We start from the raw sequence: 14904 nt of genomic DNA, 5'->3' as shown, positions 1-14904 counted from the left end.
ATGTGTCCCCTTTTCAGGCAAGGAGCGACTGTCCTCCAGAGTCAGAGGGAGGAGGGGACGGAAGGAGGGAGTTCTTACTCTCCTGCTCCTGGGGGAATGTGGTGCACCTGGCACTGTATTTGGGGACCTTGGCTGCCACGTCTGTGGGAATTAGAATTATGATACAAGAGAGTTCACACACATGTACACGTACATGCACATGTGCCTATGTACAAGTGCATACACATACACGGAAGGAGGAACACCGAAAGCAGCCGTCAGTGTCATTGTTTCTGGGGGACAAAAATCATATGTGACACACCGACCCGTAAACATGAACTGTACAACGTCCACGTCCTAATCAATATTAAATAAGTCGCTTCTCACAGAGCGTCAGATCGCCCCTGTGTGTGTGAGTGTGTGCAGGGGGTGGGGTGTTCGTTAAACTCCCAGTGTGACTTTCAAAGGGCGCCCATTCAGCAGGTGACACAGGAAATGTCACCTCTGGCCCAGAGCACAGGCCTGCTTTATTGTTAGGGAATTGGGAGTGAACTCCTTTCTTTTCTTTTTCTTTTTCTTTTTTTTGTAAATAAGAATCAAAACTGCTTCATCTGTTTTCTTTTCTCACATGTTCTTTTGGAGTTGGGTTCATGTTTCCAGTTTTGTGGAAAAATAGATGTTTCATCCACCTTTCATTGCACTTCAGTGTCTCGTCGTTACAACCAACCAATCCAGATGGGCCCCGGGAAGATGACTAAGTCTCATGACTAACTCATATTCCTAAAATTACTCAAGACAAAGACTTCACTATTTTTTTTTTTTTAGTCCCAAAGCCCAGGATTTCTGCAGCAGGCTGATGCCAGGAGGCCTGTCTGTCTACTCCTCCCAGGCCAGGCCGAGCAAAGGACTCTGGGTCAGGAAGCACAGGGCCAGCTCGGGGAGTTGACTCTGGGGCGTGGAGTGGGGGTGTCACTTTAAAAATAAAACTGAGAGTCTGATGAAAACGTTCCTGGTCTGGACACAAACCACACCTTCGGGGCTGTTGCCCTCTATCCACATGTTCTCCACCAGCCCGAAGGCTCGGGGCTGGAGGTCCCTCCCTGGTGACCCTGTGCCCTCTCCAGCCTCCACCCCCTCTTCTCCTCTCAGGAAGACCCCCACCCTGGCCCTGAGTCACTCTTCTCCTGATTTCAGCTCTCTAACCCCACTCCATGCGGTGCTGTCCAATGGGCAACGCTAGACACCTGTGGTGTGGCCAGTGTGACTCAGAGGTGAATGCTTGTTTATTTTTTTAAATTTAAATTCGTTTAAATATAAAAACTGGTACTCGAGTCAGTTATTGGAAACCTTTTGAGGATATTTGGAACAATCTGAGTATGTAAATCTACTTTTCTGACTGTGTATTTTAAGACATCTAAATCCAGTTTGAGTCTTTCCAATGGAAATGTAGCGTGTAAATTGAGGTGCTATAAATATACACATTCAATAGATTTCAAAAGCTTAGTGCAAAAATTTGCAAAATATCTCATTACTGATTTTTTTCTCTTTGTTGTTTATTTATTTTAGAGAGGTGGGGGAAGCAGGGACGTCAGTTTGTTGTTCCGCTTACTCACGCGTTCATTGGTTGATTCTTGTATGTGCCCCGACCAGGTTCAAACCCGCAACCTGGGAGAATGGGGACAACACTCTAACCCACTGAGCTGCCCAGCCAGGGCGGATCACTAATTTGTATATTGATTATTGACTCCATGTTGAAATGACAATGTCTTGGATGTATTGCGTTGTGTTAAGTAAAATGCCTTGTTAACATGAATTTTACCCATTCCTTTTCACTTTGGCAACGTGGGCACTGGAAAGTCTGAAATGACGTGTGGCCTGAGTTGCATTTCTGTCGGCCAGAGCCACCCTAACAGGCTTCCCCAGCCGCGCAGACTCTGGGACCGGAAGGGTCTGAGCCCCAGCTGAACTGCACCGCCCACTAGCTGCGCGCTTTGGGGTGAGCGACTCAATCTCTCTGGGCCTCAGTTCTTTTCTTAAAAAACTGTAAAATGGGTACAGGAAGGTCACCCTGAAATGCCTGCCTGACACAGTCACTGTACCTGTAAGTGCTCGGCCAAGGTGGCTCTCGTCGTTGTCCCTCTGACCCCGTCCTTACACAGCCTCCAAGACTCATCTAAAACCTCGTCTTCTCTGGGGGATCTTTCCTAACTCCCCCAGAAGGGCCTGGTTCTTTGCCTTTACCTCTCATCAGCTTCGACACACTGCTTGCTATAAAATGACATCGTTACAATCTTGTGGCCTCCTCAAGGACGGAACTTGTATCTTCGTGCGTAAGTTTTTTAATGTATGGAAAATTTCAAACACACACAAAAATTGAGAGAGTAATACGATGTACCGACCCCCGGCTTCCGTGACGGCCGTATTTCAGCCGCTGTATGTCTCTTGCTGGCCAGTATTTGACACGTGATTTTATTAGTGTTTGGGCAGATGGAAGGTGACCGCACGCTCTGTGCCGCTTCTCCCATCTGCTTTGATCTAGGTTGGCCCTGTGAGCTGCTAGGACCCATAGAATGTGGTACAAGTGACCGTGCAGGACCTCCGTCCAGGTCTCAAGACCCGGTGGCTGCTGCTGTCGCTCTCAGGGAAGCCTGCTGCTGTGTGAACAAGCTCGAGCTGGCCTGTTGGAGGATGAGAGACCACAGGGAGCAGAGGCAGTGGTCCCGGCTGAGTTCCCCCTGGACCAACCAGCTCACTAGTCACCAGAGAGACCAGTGAGGCTTTCCTTGACCTTCCAACATCAGAGAAGCCAAAGCCACTAGCTGACTGTGGAGGTCAAAGTAGCCCAGACAGGAGCCACCCAACCCACCCCCAGGATCATGAGAAATGATAAACATGGTTTTATTTGTCCCTGTGATTTGGGGGTGGTTTAACATATGGCAAAAGGCTTCCTCAGGGAGTTTATGTCACGAGTTATTGACAGAGTATATGAAGCCCCCGAGTTTAAAGCAGGGGTTGCCGCCTGCAGCACACTCAGGGGGGCGCGCTGTCCAGCCAGTGGCAGCTGCCATCCCCCAGCGACGGGGAAACTGTCACAGCCTCCACACCCCCAGTGTGCTGCCTGCTCAGCCACATGAGTCACAAGGACAGGGGTCCGTAGCTCTGACACCCCCATCTGTAAATGTTTCTAAACTGTATTCTGCTCAACAAATAGACTTAGAGCAGAAAACATGTGCTGGGAACAGGATTTAAAGACTAAGGGTTTCTGCTGCAAGCTCCTCCTAAGGTATCGACCTCGTGTGTCTTCAGAGCCGCAGAAACTCCAACTGTCATGGTAACGGGGAGAGGACAAGCAGAGCCTCTTGTTTCCAGATGTCACCAAACATGGATGGATGGCTCCAAGCCTCCCTCCCAGGATGCAAGTACGCCTGGGGATGTTTTGTTGAGTCCTAAAACCAAACACCTTTTATAAATACACAGTTTTACTGCGTAACCTGGGTCAACGCTTTCTGCCGGAGTATCTGCCTCATCATATGGGGAGAATTCGTGCTCATTAGGTACCGGTCTCGGAATGTCCCGCCGTGTGGGGCCTGTCCTGGACCATGTCCGCGGCCTCGTGTGGTCCTTTCATTTAATGAGGGCCTTTCCGCCCTGGTGGTTCTAGAGGCATGTGAAGGAGCAGCTGGGACAGCTGTCCCTGGTACTGACCTGCCAGATGCCCTGTGCCCGGCTCAGAAGTGTCGCCGGCTTTGCCTTTGCTTCTGCGTTTCACGGTGCGGTTGAAGATGGACTTTCTGTGAACTGGGTTGGAGTAATGGGGTTCTTTGTCTTGGGTCTTGTCAGCGAGGGGCGTCTTTTCTTCCTCTGAGACAAGCTCAGGTCTCGCCCTGGCCAGTTCATCGGCAATTTCCTGTGGACCCCCTGCTGATTCCTTCCGGGGCTTTTGCAAATGGTCACCATCCCTGGTCTCCATGCAGATGGGGCTGATTTCTTCTCAACAGAATGGCTGGAGATCAGTAAGCTCCCCACACTTCACCAGCCGGAGTGCTTTAAACTAGAAAAGAGAACAATTTTCCGTTAGAATCATCGGGCTAAATGTTCCATTCAGAGTGTGTTTTCTACTCCCATTCAGATTTGATGAAATTTGGGGTAATTTGCACATCCTAGCGACCACATCTTTATCAAGAAAAATTGCAGTTTAACCACTGCCATTCGGATGCCTTCGTGAACATGCTGTAGTTGAGGTTTGTTTATTCTATTCACAGGATGGATGCACTTTGGGGAAAAGCCTTAGAGCGGCTTGTATAACTAACTTTTAAGCAGAACGCTTTCTGAATAAGTCCAGAGAGGAGGAGTGGACCCCGGGAGAGGGCAGGCGTCAGCCTTGACCCCAGAGCTGAGCAGCTGCTCTGGGGGCAAGAAGTTGGCCATCGCTGGAAGGGTCTGGGCAGGGGCTGTGGGGGGTGTAGGATTCGGTTCTTCCCACNGTTTTCTACTCCCATTCAGATTTGATGAAATTTGGGGTAATTTGCACATCCTAGCGACCACATCTTTATCAAGAAAAATTGCAGTTTAACCACTGCCATTCGGATGCCTTCGTGAACATGTTGTAGTTGAGGTTTGTTTATTCTATTCACAGGATGGATGCACTTTGGGGAAAAGCCTTAGAGCGGCTTGTATAACTAACTTTTAAGCAGAACGCTTTCTGAGTAAGTCCAGAGAGGAGGAGTGGACCCCGGGAGAGGGCAGGCGTCAGCCTTGACCCCAGAGCTGAGCAGCTGCTCTGGGGGCAAGAAGTTGGCCGTCGCTGGAAGGGTCTGAGCAGGGGCTGTGGGGGGTGTAGGATTCGGTTCTTCCCACGTCCCCTTGTCTCTCCTTTCCTCGTGCCCTGCGCCTCCCGCCTGGGGTGACTCTGACTCCCGTACTGAGGCTGTGCTTGGCTGAGAGTTGATGTGGGGACAGCAAGTGGACAGGGGTCCCGTGCGGGGGGAGTGGGTAATGCAGGAGTTTGTTTGAGTCGGGGCTGGTCTGTGGGGGTCTCTGAACAGGGTCAGGGTGATCCCACCGCATCTTTGATGATCGTGAACGAGGAGGAGGCAGGCCCTGGAACTCTGGGAAGGCTGGGCTGAGGGGCCTAGGCCAGAGGGCAGGTATCACCTAGGTGTCACCCAGGTGTGGCAGGGGAGCGCCTCAGCCAGGGTGGAGGCTGGGGTGGGGACATGGTGCCAGAGGGATGACAGGGTTGGTGAGTCATAGTGATTTGTGGAGGAGCAAGGAAGGGCCGTCCCAACTCGGGGTTTCGGGGGTCCAGGGTGACTGGGAAGGCCACTGCCACTCACTGCCAGTGGGAGATGAGGGAGCAAAGCCAGCTTGGGGTTGGAGCCCTCAGGTTTGGGGATGTGCAGGTGAAGAGCCTCCCAGGAGAGTCTGCCGTGGGAAATGCTTGGCTGAGGCTGGCTGTTGAGAACAGGGGTCTTCCTGCGCTGAGGCCTTCACGGGCACCTGGAAGGCCTCCCTGAAGTGGGCATGAACTTGACTGCCTTTTGGCATTCAAGGTTATCATTACTGTCATTCTCATTATCCTCACTACTATGGCCTGAGGCTGCTTTTTTCAAAACAACTGAGGTACGACTTGCATCCAGGAGAACTTGCCCCGTTTGGATCCAGTTCCGTAAGTTGCGACAGGCACATACAACCCTTGGAACCAGCACCACAGTGGAAATACAGGACCTCCCTTCACCCCTGAGCTCCCTGGGGCCCCACCGCACTCAGCCCCTCCCTGGGCCCCAGCCCTGGCGACCACCCATCTCGGTATCTGTTCCTCTAGCCTGCCTTCTCCCGATCGGCGTGTAGATGGAGCTCCCTGTGTGCAGCCTTTGGCGTCTGGTATGCTTTGGTTGGCACGGCGTCTTTCCGATTCAGCCCAGTGTATCTATGCCGACCACCAGTGCTCCTGGGTGGTGCTATGGCCTTGCGGAGGGCTGCGTGATATCCTGTGAAGGGCACTAGGCCGGGAGTCAGGGACCTGGGTTCGAATCCCCATTTCCTGCTGCCTGTAATCTCCTACTTAACTTGGGTAGTGGGGGCCTTGGTTTTTCTCCCAGGAGACATGGGGTGGGTGGGTGCTCTCTGGGGCCCCTTAGCTGGCTCTCAAATTCTGTGATGGCAGGAGGCTCAGGGAACCCTCAGCGGGAATGTCAGGAGCATTCTCAACCACCCCTATCCTGTACTTCACACGAACAGGCTCTCAGACTGTGAGGAAGCGTGTGCCAAATCATACCATTTTAAAGACCATCACACACACACACACACACACAATGAATTTGTGAAACTCTCTGAAAAGCAGCTCTAATTATGCCTCAATTATTGCCTATTTCAGGCAAATGCATTCTAAATCTGAAATATTTTTATAAGGGCTCCATTTCTTCCACATTTATTAGCTGCTGGAAGCCCAAGGCCCCACCCCCATTCTTCCACTGTTGGTTGGTCTGAAATTCTTCAGGAGATTTCAGCCCCAGAGTGTCTGTTCCAGGGGCTTCAGGGTGGAAGTTCACAGAGGCAGCTTTGCGATTGGAGGAAGGGGGCTGATGGTGGAGCTGCATTTGCATAATTCATTCATTCATTCACTCACTCACTCACTCACTCACACGTGCAACAGCCTGGCTGGTACTCCGCTTGCATCTTTGTTCCCCCTCTGCCCACATTCCCTCATTAGGAAACCCGGGAAGGGCAGGGCTTAGTCTGTTCTGCTCACTGCTGTCCCTGGTGCCAGGCACACACAGCTCTCTGTAAACAGTTCCCCTCCATGAGGCGATGGGACAGTCACCCCCACCTCACTGATGACAGAGCTGCAGGGCAGGGAGCTCTGGTCCCTTGCCCAGGCTCAGGCAGTGGTGAATGGTACAGTGAGTATCACAACTCCTTGGTTCTGACTTGTTTGTGGGGGAACCTGAGACTCATGGGATGTGGTCAAAATGTGCTGTGACCAAAACTGGCTGAAGGCCGCCCAGATGACTCAGGCAGACGGGGGGAGTCCAGTCTGCTCTCTCAGGGCTAGTAGCTATGTGGCTTTGGGCACAGGAGTCAGGGGTGACTATTAACCCTCTCAGCAGGACCTCCCTGCGTGTGTCAGTGGCTGCCTGGGAGGTCACAACATATGCAAGAAGGTAGGGGGGACAGGGGGCTGCCACAAACCCAGCCATGGCAACCTTAGCCAGCTGCTCGGGGCGGAGGTAGATGGCACGGTAGACGCAGGGCGGCATATCCCCTGGAGCAGACTTCTCAGAAGTTCAAGGGCGGGAGCCACCAGGGCTCTTGTTAAGGCACAAATTCTGACTCACGGAGTCTGAGGTGGGGCCAAGGGTGCCTGCCTCTGCTGTGAGTCCACAGACCAGCCTTGAGCCAGGTCCTGGGGGAATAGACCCCTAGTGCCCTTGACAGTATGGGTGTGGGGTCACTGGGGGGGCCCAGGGGCTGCCCCACACTTGGCCTGATCTGGGCAGTGTCACCCCCAGACAGAGGCAGAAGGGTGAGGAGTAGCGGTGAGGCAGGTGACAGGAGAGGTGTCAGGAAAGGGGGGTTGTTAAGCAGGTGCTGTCCCTGTACTGTCCCCTTCAACCTCTTACCAGGGAATGGAGTGCAGACGGGAGGGGAGGTGGAAAATGAGAGACACCCAGGGCTGAGGGTAAGTAGGAACCTGGATGAGGGAGCTGAGCACTTGCCACAGCAGGACCCTCTGGGTGCGGGACGGTCCTGTAAAGGTCAGGCCTGGCCTGCAGGTCAGGGTTGTGTGTAGGGGGGAGGGGCCAACACTAAGGGAGGGGCAAGTTATGAATGGGGAGCGTTCTCCACAGGGCTGCACCTAAGACCCACCTCCATCGTCTGGGCGGGGACCCAGAGTAATGGCGACCATGGGGGTCTTAGCTGGCCAGGTAGGTGGGGAGGGGCAAGGCCGGGAAATGTGGCCTGAATGTCACCTCAGCTGTGACTGTGACAACAGGAAGGGCTGGAATGCTGGCAGGCAGGTCTCCTCGGAAAGATGGGGCCCCTGAGAGGGAGGCAGGCCTGGCTGATCCCAAGCCACCTCCGTTGTTTCAGCTTTCATTCCCAGTCCCAGCCTTGGAGCCGTGGCCCCTCCCAGGAAATGCAGTGTCTGCTTAGGGCTATGAACGACAAAGGCATTTTTAAAAAGCAAAGAGGGAGAGCTATAGTGGAGGATTTTAGGCGGCGGAGGGGAAAGCAGATAAAGTTTCTGGTTTGGGAGAAAAGCTCTGGTGAGGGGAGGGGACAAGCCGGGAAAGCTGCCCTGGAAGGTGCTCTGCTGTGTGCTGAGGATCACGTGACCATGGCAGAAAAGGTGGAAGCTGCAGGTGAGCGCAAGGGCCGCAGCCTATGCCCTGCCCTGGAGGTGCCGCTGGGAACAGATTGGTTCTCAGTGAGAACCAAGAAGAGGAAGGAATGGGATGCTCAAAGAGAGGAGAGAGAATCCCAGATGCGTGTGAAGTGGAAACTCAGAAACTGGGGAACGAGGGTGGGGAGGGGCAGGATCACAAAGGCGGGGCCCTGGCACCCAGCTGGCCTGAACATTGCTGGGGAAGACCCACCTGCATTGCTGGGGGCAGCATCGGCTTCAGGAGGTTGGGAGGATAATTCCAGGGGCTGAGGGAAGAGGTGGGGGTCCTTGTAGAACCAAGACGGTGGCCCAATGCAGAGAGCAACGTGTTTGGTACCTCAAGGATAGAGATTCTCCTCCCTGGAGCAGAAAAGATCTGCCTATAAATAACTGAGGGGTAGCGGTAGGGTGGGGGATAGAGTAACTGAAGGGGGCGGGGCCTGGGCTGAGGCCTGGCTTCTGGCCCTAGAGGGGGAACAGTAAAGGTGCCCCTCGGTTTTCCTTCAGGACGGGTTGTGGTACTGGGGAAGGAGCAGGAATCTGAGTGGGGAGTTGAGCCTGAGGCCAGAGGGAGATGGCGAGTTTGATGGGAAGCTGGCCTTGAACATGGCCTGTCTGGACCAAACTCACCAGAATGCAACCTGGAAGGCTAAATACTAATTTCACCAACGACTCATTGAGCACAGATGGAAAGATAGCAGCTTCTGACCCAAACAGCGTCTCTCTAGAGGCGAGAGCACTATAATGCTGCAGGATAAAGGACATTCTTAAGGCCATGTGGTTACTGCGTTCCCGCTAGACACATCCAGGCCTCATGACGCCGGAGCCAGCCGTGCCACCAGCAGTCGAGACACACACCAGAGACGGGAGGTGGGTCAGGCACAGTGACAGCAAGAATTCATGCACCAGACGAGACAGACTGCCATCGATCGAGTGTGAACGGCACCCCTTTCCCGACGATGCTGCAGAAATCAGTGAAATTAACTCTAAACCAGGGAACTAGACAGTGGTATAGCAGGGCTGGGCACTTTCCTTTTTTACAGGAAGGTGTCCACGTGCCGGAGAGTAGAGGCTTAAATGTCTACATTTCTCTGTGTCTACATATGACTTACAACAGGAAGAAAGCCCGTGAGGGAAGAAGACAACCAGAGGCTCAAAAGACACACAAGATGCTCCCATTGGCACCACAATCAGTGACAGGCACAGGGAGAAGAGGGACAACGAGAGGGGCCGATCTCAGGAGGCAGAGCAGGATCGAACCATGCCGTCGCCAACGGCGATGGAGGAAGGACAAGGTCCCCTGCAGGGACCCTGGCGATGGCAGGCACAGGGTGGGCCGAGGAACTGCAGCTGGGGCGGATCCTTCCCGAGGCCTCATGTCTCCTAAGAAGAGTGAAAATCCAAACCACGTGGAGATCCTTTTCTCGCTTAGTGTGTTGGCGAACACTCAGAAGTTTGAGGAGGGATTGGTGGAGCTGAGTGGCGGCAGGCAGCCCCCATCACTGATTCCACCCCCCTGGGGGCAGTTTGGCGACAGCTGTCAAAGTGGAAAGCAAACCTGCTGTAGCCCAGCAGTCTCGTCTGCAGCAATGTGGCCCATGCGTGGGCCTGCCCGAGTGGGGCCACCAGGAGGTGCCTCCAGCAGAACTTGTCACGCCAATTGAAAAATTCTAAACATTCCACAAGTGGAATAAGATACAGATATAAAAGCAAGAGAGAGAAAGCTCTATATACTGATTAAGAAGGGATTCTAGGAGATCTCAAGACTAAAAACAACAAGGACAGATGGTTATACATTATGCTTCCATGAGTATACAAGGAAGAAATGTATTCAGATTTATTTGGGTGTGCCAAAAAATTGTGGAAGGAGTTAAAAGAAATTAGCCTCAATGGTTACACACATACATAGTTTTTAAAACTATAGAATTAAACCTGGGCAGATGGGGAATGAGACTGGGAGGAAAAAAGACTTTAAATTATGTATCTATTAACATATTTTTTATTTTTTAAAGGCTATGTCATGCATTAACCTATTCAAAAATTGAATAGGTAAATCTCTTGGGGAAAAACTGAGTAGGACTGAATCTTAAATAAGGAAATGAATCACTTCTAAAAACTGAAAGTGACAGAGAAGTTGCAGGAAATGACCAAGAAGCCCCTGAGAGTCCTATTAGGCCAAAGGGAAGGGGGTGTAGGTAGGGAAAATGGGTAGCCCTGATGGGGAAAAAGAAAGCTATTTTATGTCTATATCTTCATAAAATCAAGATGCCCCCTTCCAAAGTCAGATGGAGAATAAGAATGAGCTGTTAAATGAGGTGTTTTAATTTAAAATGTTCTCAGAGTGACTTAGCTAAAACGAAGGCAATCTTACAATAATGGGGTGTTCTTAACACAATAGAACACACCGGTGGGCTAGGGACAAAATTCAACGCCAGGCTTCAGGAAAGACCTTTAGAAGTGCAAGCAGAAGAACATCCACCGTGCTAAAGAGCACTGTGCTTGTTACAAATACAGCGAGGCTGCAGATCAGAGCTGCTCCCTGCTCTCATTCTCATCAACCTGTTTCCTGGGCTTCGGCCAGCGTAATGAGACATAAAACAAGTGTTGCCAGGGAGAAAGGTGAAATAATCATAATTTGCAGCTGCTATGGTTTGTATGCCTAGAAAATACAAAAGAACCGATCAAGATGATTGGAATTAAAAGGAGTTCAGCCCAGGGCCAGAATAGGATAGACTCACTACCTGTCAACAATAACAGGAGAGTAGGAAGTAGAAGTAACAAAGCCGGGAAACCCGGATACCCACATTGATAAATATGAACACCTATATATATAAAGGGGAAACTTGAGAGATAGAAAGAGACTTGCATGTGTAGAGAAGCATAGGCTTCTCTTGGATGGAAAAATGGAAAATTAATTGTATGTCAATTCTCATGAAGTTAAAATATAGTTTTAGTGCTATTTCAGTTAAAAAACTCCAATTTAGCCCTGGCTGGTGTGGCTCAGTGGATTGAGTGCCAGCCTGAGAACCAAAGTGTTGCAGGTTCAATTCCCAGTTAAGGCACATGCCTGGGTTGTGGGCCAGGTCCCCAGCAGGGGGTGTGCAAGAGGCAACCACACATTGATGTTTCTCTCCCCCTCTTTCTCTTTCCCCTCCCTTCTGTCTAAAAATAAATAAATAAAATCTTAAAAATAAAAAAATTCCCATTAAAAAACTCATTAGAAGGTTCTGATAAAATGATTGTGAAGTTCATTTGCAGGACAGAGAGGCAAGATGAGCCCAGACTTTTTTTTTTTAGATTTTATTCATTTATCTTTAGAGGGGAAGGGAAGGAGAGAGGGAGAGAAATATCAATGTATGGTTGCTTCTTGTGCATCCCCTGCTGGGAACTGGCCTGCAACCCAGGCATGTGCCCTGGCTGGGAATCGAACCGCGATCCCTTAGTTCGCAGGCCTGTGCTCAATTCACTGAGCTATACCAGCCAGGGTGAGCCCAGACTTTTTGAGAAACACAAGGAAAGAAGAGAGTCTACTTCTCCTAAATATCACAATAGCAAAGGAATGTGGTACTGGGACAAGGTTGTTGATCTGTACAACAGAATGTCCTGCCCAGAAATTCCCATCTATAAAAATATTATTTTATAGATGAGGCATCACAAACATTAAAAAATGGAGGGACTACAAAGTCAGAGGAAGACATTACCAGGAAAGAAAACTTTAGACCAATATTCCTATTGATACAGATTTTTTAAAAAAGTGCTACCAAACGAATCTAGGAACATATGAGAAGGATTAATTCACCATGAGCAAGTAGATTTTATCTCAGGAATGCAAGGTAGGTTTAACACGCAAAAATCAATTACTGTAATACACCAAATCAACAGACTAAAGGACAAAAACCACATGATCATCTCAATTGAATTTGACAAAATTTAACAGCCCTTTATAATAAAAATTATCAGAGAAAGGGAGAGAAACATTGATCAGCTGCCCCTTGCACGTGCCCACAACCCAGGTGCCCCAGCTGGAAATGAACCATATCCTTTCACTTTATAGAACAATGCTCCAACAACCCAAGTCATACCAGCCAGGGCAACTGATCCCATTCTTGGTTGTGAAAGACTGGATGTGTTCCTATAAGGTCAATAAGGTGGTAAGGGTGCCCATTCTCACTACTGCTATTCAGTGTTGTAATGGAGGTGCTAGCCCAGGCAATTAGTCAAGAAAAAGAAATAAAAGATATTCAAATTACAAAGAAAGAAGTAAAACTCTATTTGCAGAAGACGTGATCTTGTATGTATAAAATCTCAAGGACTCTCCTAAAAAACTATTGGAACTAATATGTTCAGCAAGGTTGCAAGATATGAGCTTAACATTCAAAAATCAATTGTATTTCTACACAGTAGGGATAAACAAACCAGAAATAAAATCCAGAAAAGAATTCTACTTACAATATCATCAAAAAGAATAAAATACGTAGGAATAGATGTAGGAAAAGAGTGTGAAACATATACTGAAAACTACATGTTATTGAAAGAAATGTTACTGAAAGAAATTAAAGAAGACCTAAATAAATGGGAAGACATGCATTTCATTGATCAGATAAATTAATATTGTTAAGATGGTAATACTTCCCAAATTGATCTACAGATTCAACACAATCCAAATCAAAATGCCAGCTGACTTCTTGGCAGAAATTGATAAACTAATGATAAAATTCATGCCAAAAAATCTTGAAACAGAAGAATAAAGCTGGTCTCATACTTCCCGGTTTCAAAACCTTCTTTGAAACCCGGTTTCAAAACCTTCTTTTTGAAACCCGGTCTCAAAAGCAACAACAACTAAAACGGTATGGTACTGACACAAGGTAAACACAGGTCAACAGAACAGAGGGAAGAATCCAGAAATAAATCCCTATCCATGTGGTCAAGTGACTCTTACCAAGGGTGCCCAGACCATTCAATAAGAGTCTCGTAAACCAGCGGCACTGGGACAACTTAGTGAGCACGCGGAGAGTGCGTTTGGATCTCTCCCTCACGTCATACACAAAAATTAATTCCAAGTGGATAAAAACCTAGGGTAAGAGCTAGAGCTGTAAAAACTGTTACCAGAAAACCTGAATCTTCTTGACATTGGACTAGGCAATGGTTTCCCTGCTATGACAGGAGAAGCACAAGCAGCTAAAGAAAAAACAGTCGGATATCATCAGAATATTTGAATGCTGTGCTTCAGAGAACACCATCAAGAATGTGAAAAGACAACTTACAAACTAGGACACAATTTTTTCAGATCATATGTCTGATAAGGAATTTATATCTAGACTATATAAAGAACCCTTACAACTCCATTAAAAAATAAATAGCCTAATTAAAATATGGGCAAAGGATCCAAACATACATTTCTCCAGAGTAAATATGCAAATGGCCAATAAGCATGTGAAAATGCGCTCGATGTCCACAGTCGTCAGGGAAACGTAAATCAAAACCGCAGTGAGATGCTACTTCACACGCACTAGAATGACCGTAATCAAAAAGACAAACACCAACAGAGGTCGGTGAGGACGTGGGGAAATCGGAGCCCCGTGCACTGCGGGCGGGAACGTGAAACGGTGCAGCTGCTTTGGAGATAGTCCGGCCGTGGCTCGGAAGGTCTACATGTGCAATCGCCGTGGGACCCAGCAAGCCTGCGCCTGAGTACACTCCCGAGAGAAATGAAAAAACGCATCCGCACAAAACGTGGAACATGAATATTCACAGTGGCGTTACTCACAACAGACAAAAGGTGTCAACAGCCCAACTGTCTAACTACCGAAGAATGAATAAATAGAATGGGGCGTGCCACGCAGTGGGGTGTCGTTGTCATAAAGGGGAACGAGGCGCCAGTCCCCGCCACGACGTGAATGGACCTCGGAAGCACTTCGCTGCATGGAAAGGGCCAGTCGCCGAGGACCACAGGCTGTAAGCCGTCTTCTACATACACACACCGCTGAGAACAGGCAAAGCCACAGAGGCGGGTAGTAAGTTAGCGGCCGCCTGGGGCCCTCCGGTTGTGGGGAGTGGGCAGGGAGTGTCTGCTAATGCGGCCGAGATTTCCTTGTGGTGAGATGTCAAAAATGCTCTAAAATGGGTAGTGCTGTCGTAGCCCAAGTCTGGGAACACACTAAAGACCCCTGCGTTGAGTGCCTAAGAGGGCGAATTGTGTGGTGTGTGAACTGTGTCTCCATAAAGTTGTTACTAAGAAAGAGAGGGGCAGCAATAAAACTTTGGGATATTGGTGAGCGGTTTGGGGAAAATATCAGTTTAGACCCTTAAAATAAATTCCCTCAATAAAGTCCCATGGAGTTAAAGCATTAAATATTTTCTTCAAATGATGGAGGATTCTAAAAAATTTTTGTATGGTTTTGTTACTTTTTTCTCCCATCAAACAATGTGTTTTGGGAATGTTTTAGTTCAATAAAGTGGGGTCGGTAAGTTTATTTTTAACATTTTCATGATAGTCTATAGCATGCCACATAGGTTTCGATTATTTTATGATTATT

This window comes from Sturnira hondurensis, unplaced genomic scaffold, assembly GCF_014824575.4.
Source record: "Sturnira hondurensis isolate 20B ecotype Veracruz unplaced genomic scaffold, ASM1482457v3 Scaffold0014615, whole genome shotgun sequence".
In the NCBI taxonomy this organism is placed as follows: domain Eukaryota; kingdom Metazoa; phylum Chordata; class Mammalia; order Chiroptera; family Phyllostomidae; genus Sturnira; species Sturnira hondurensis.
Note: the sequence above shows the minus strand (reverse complement) of the source record.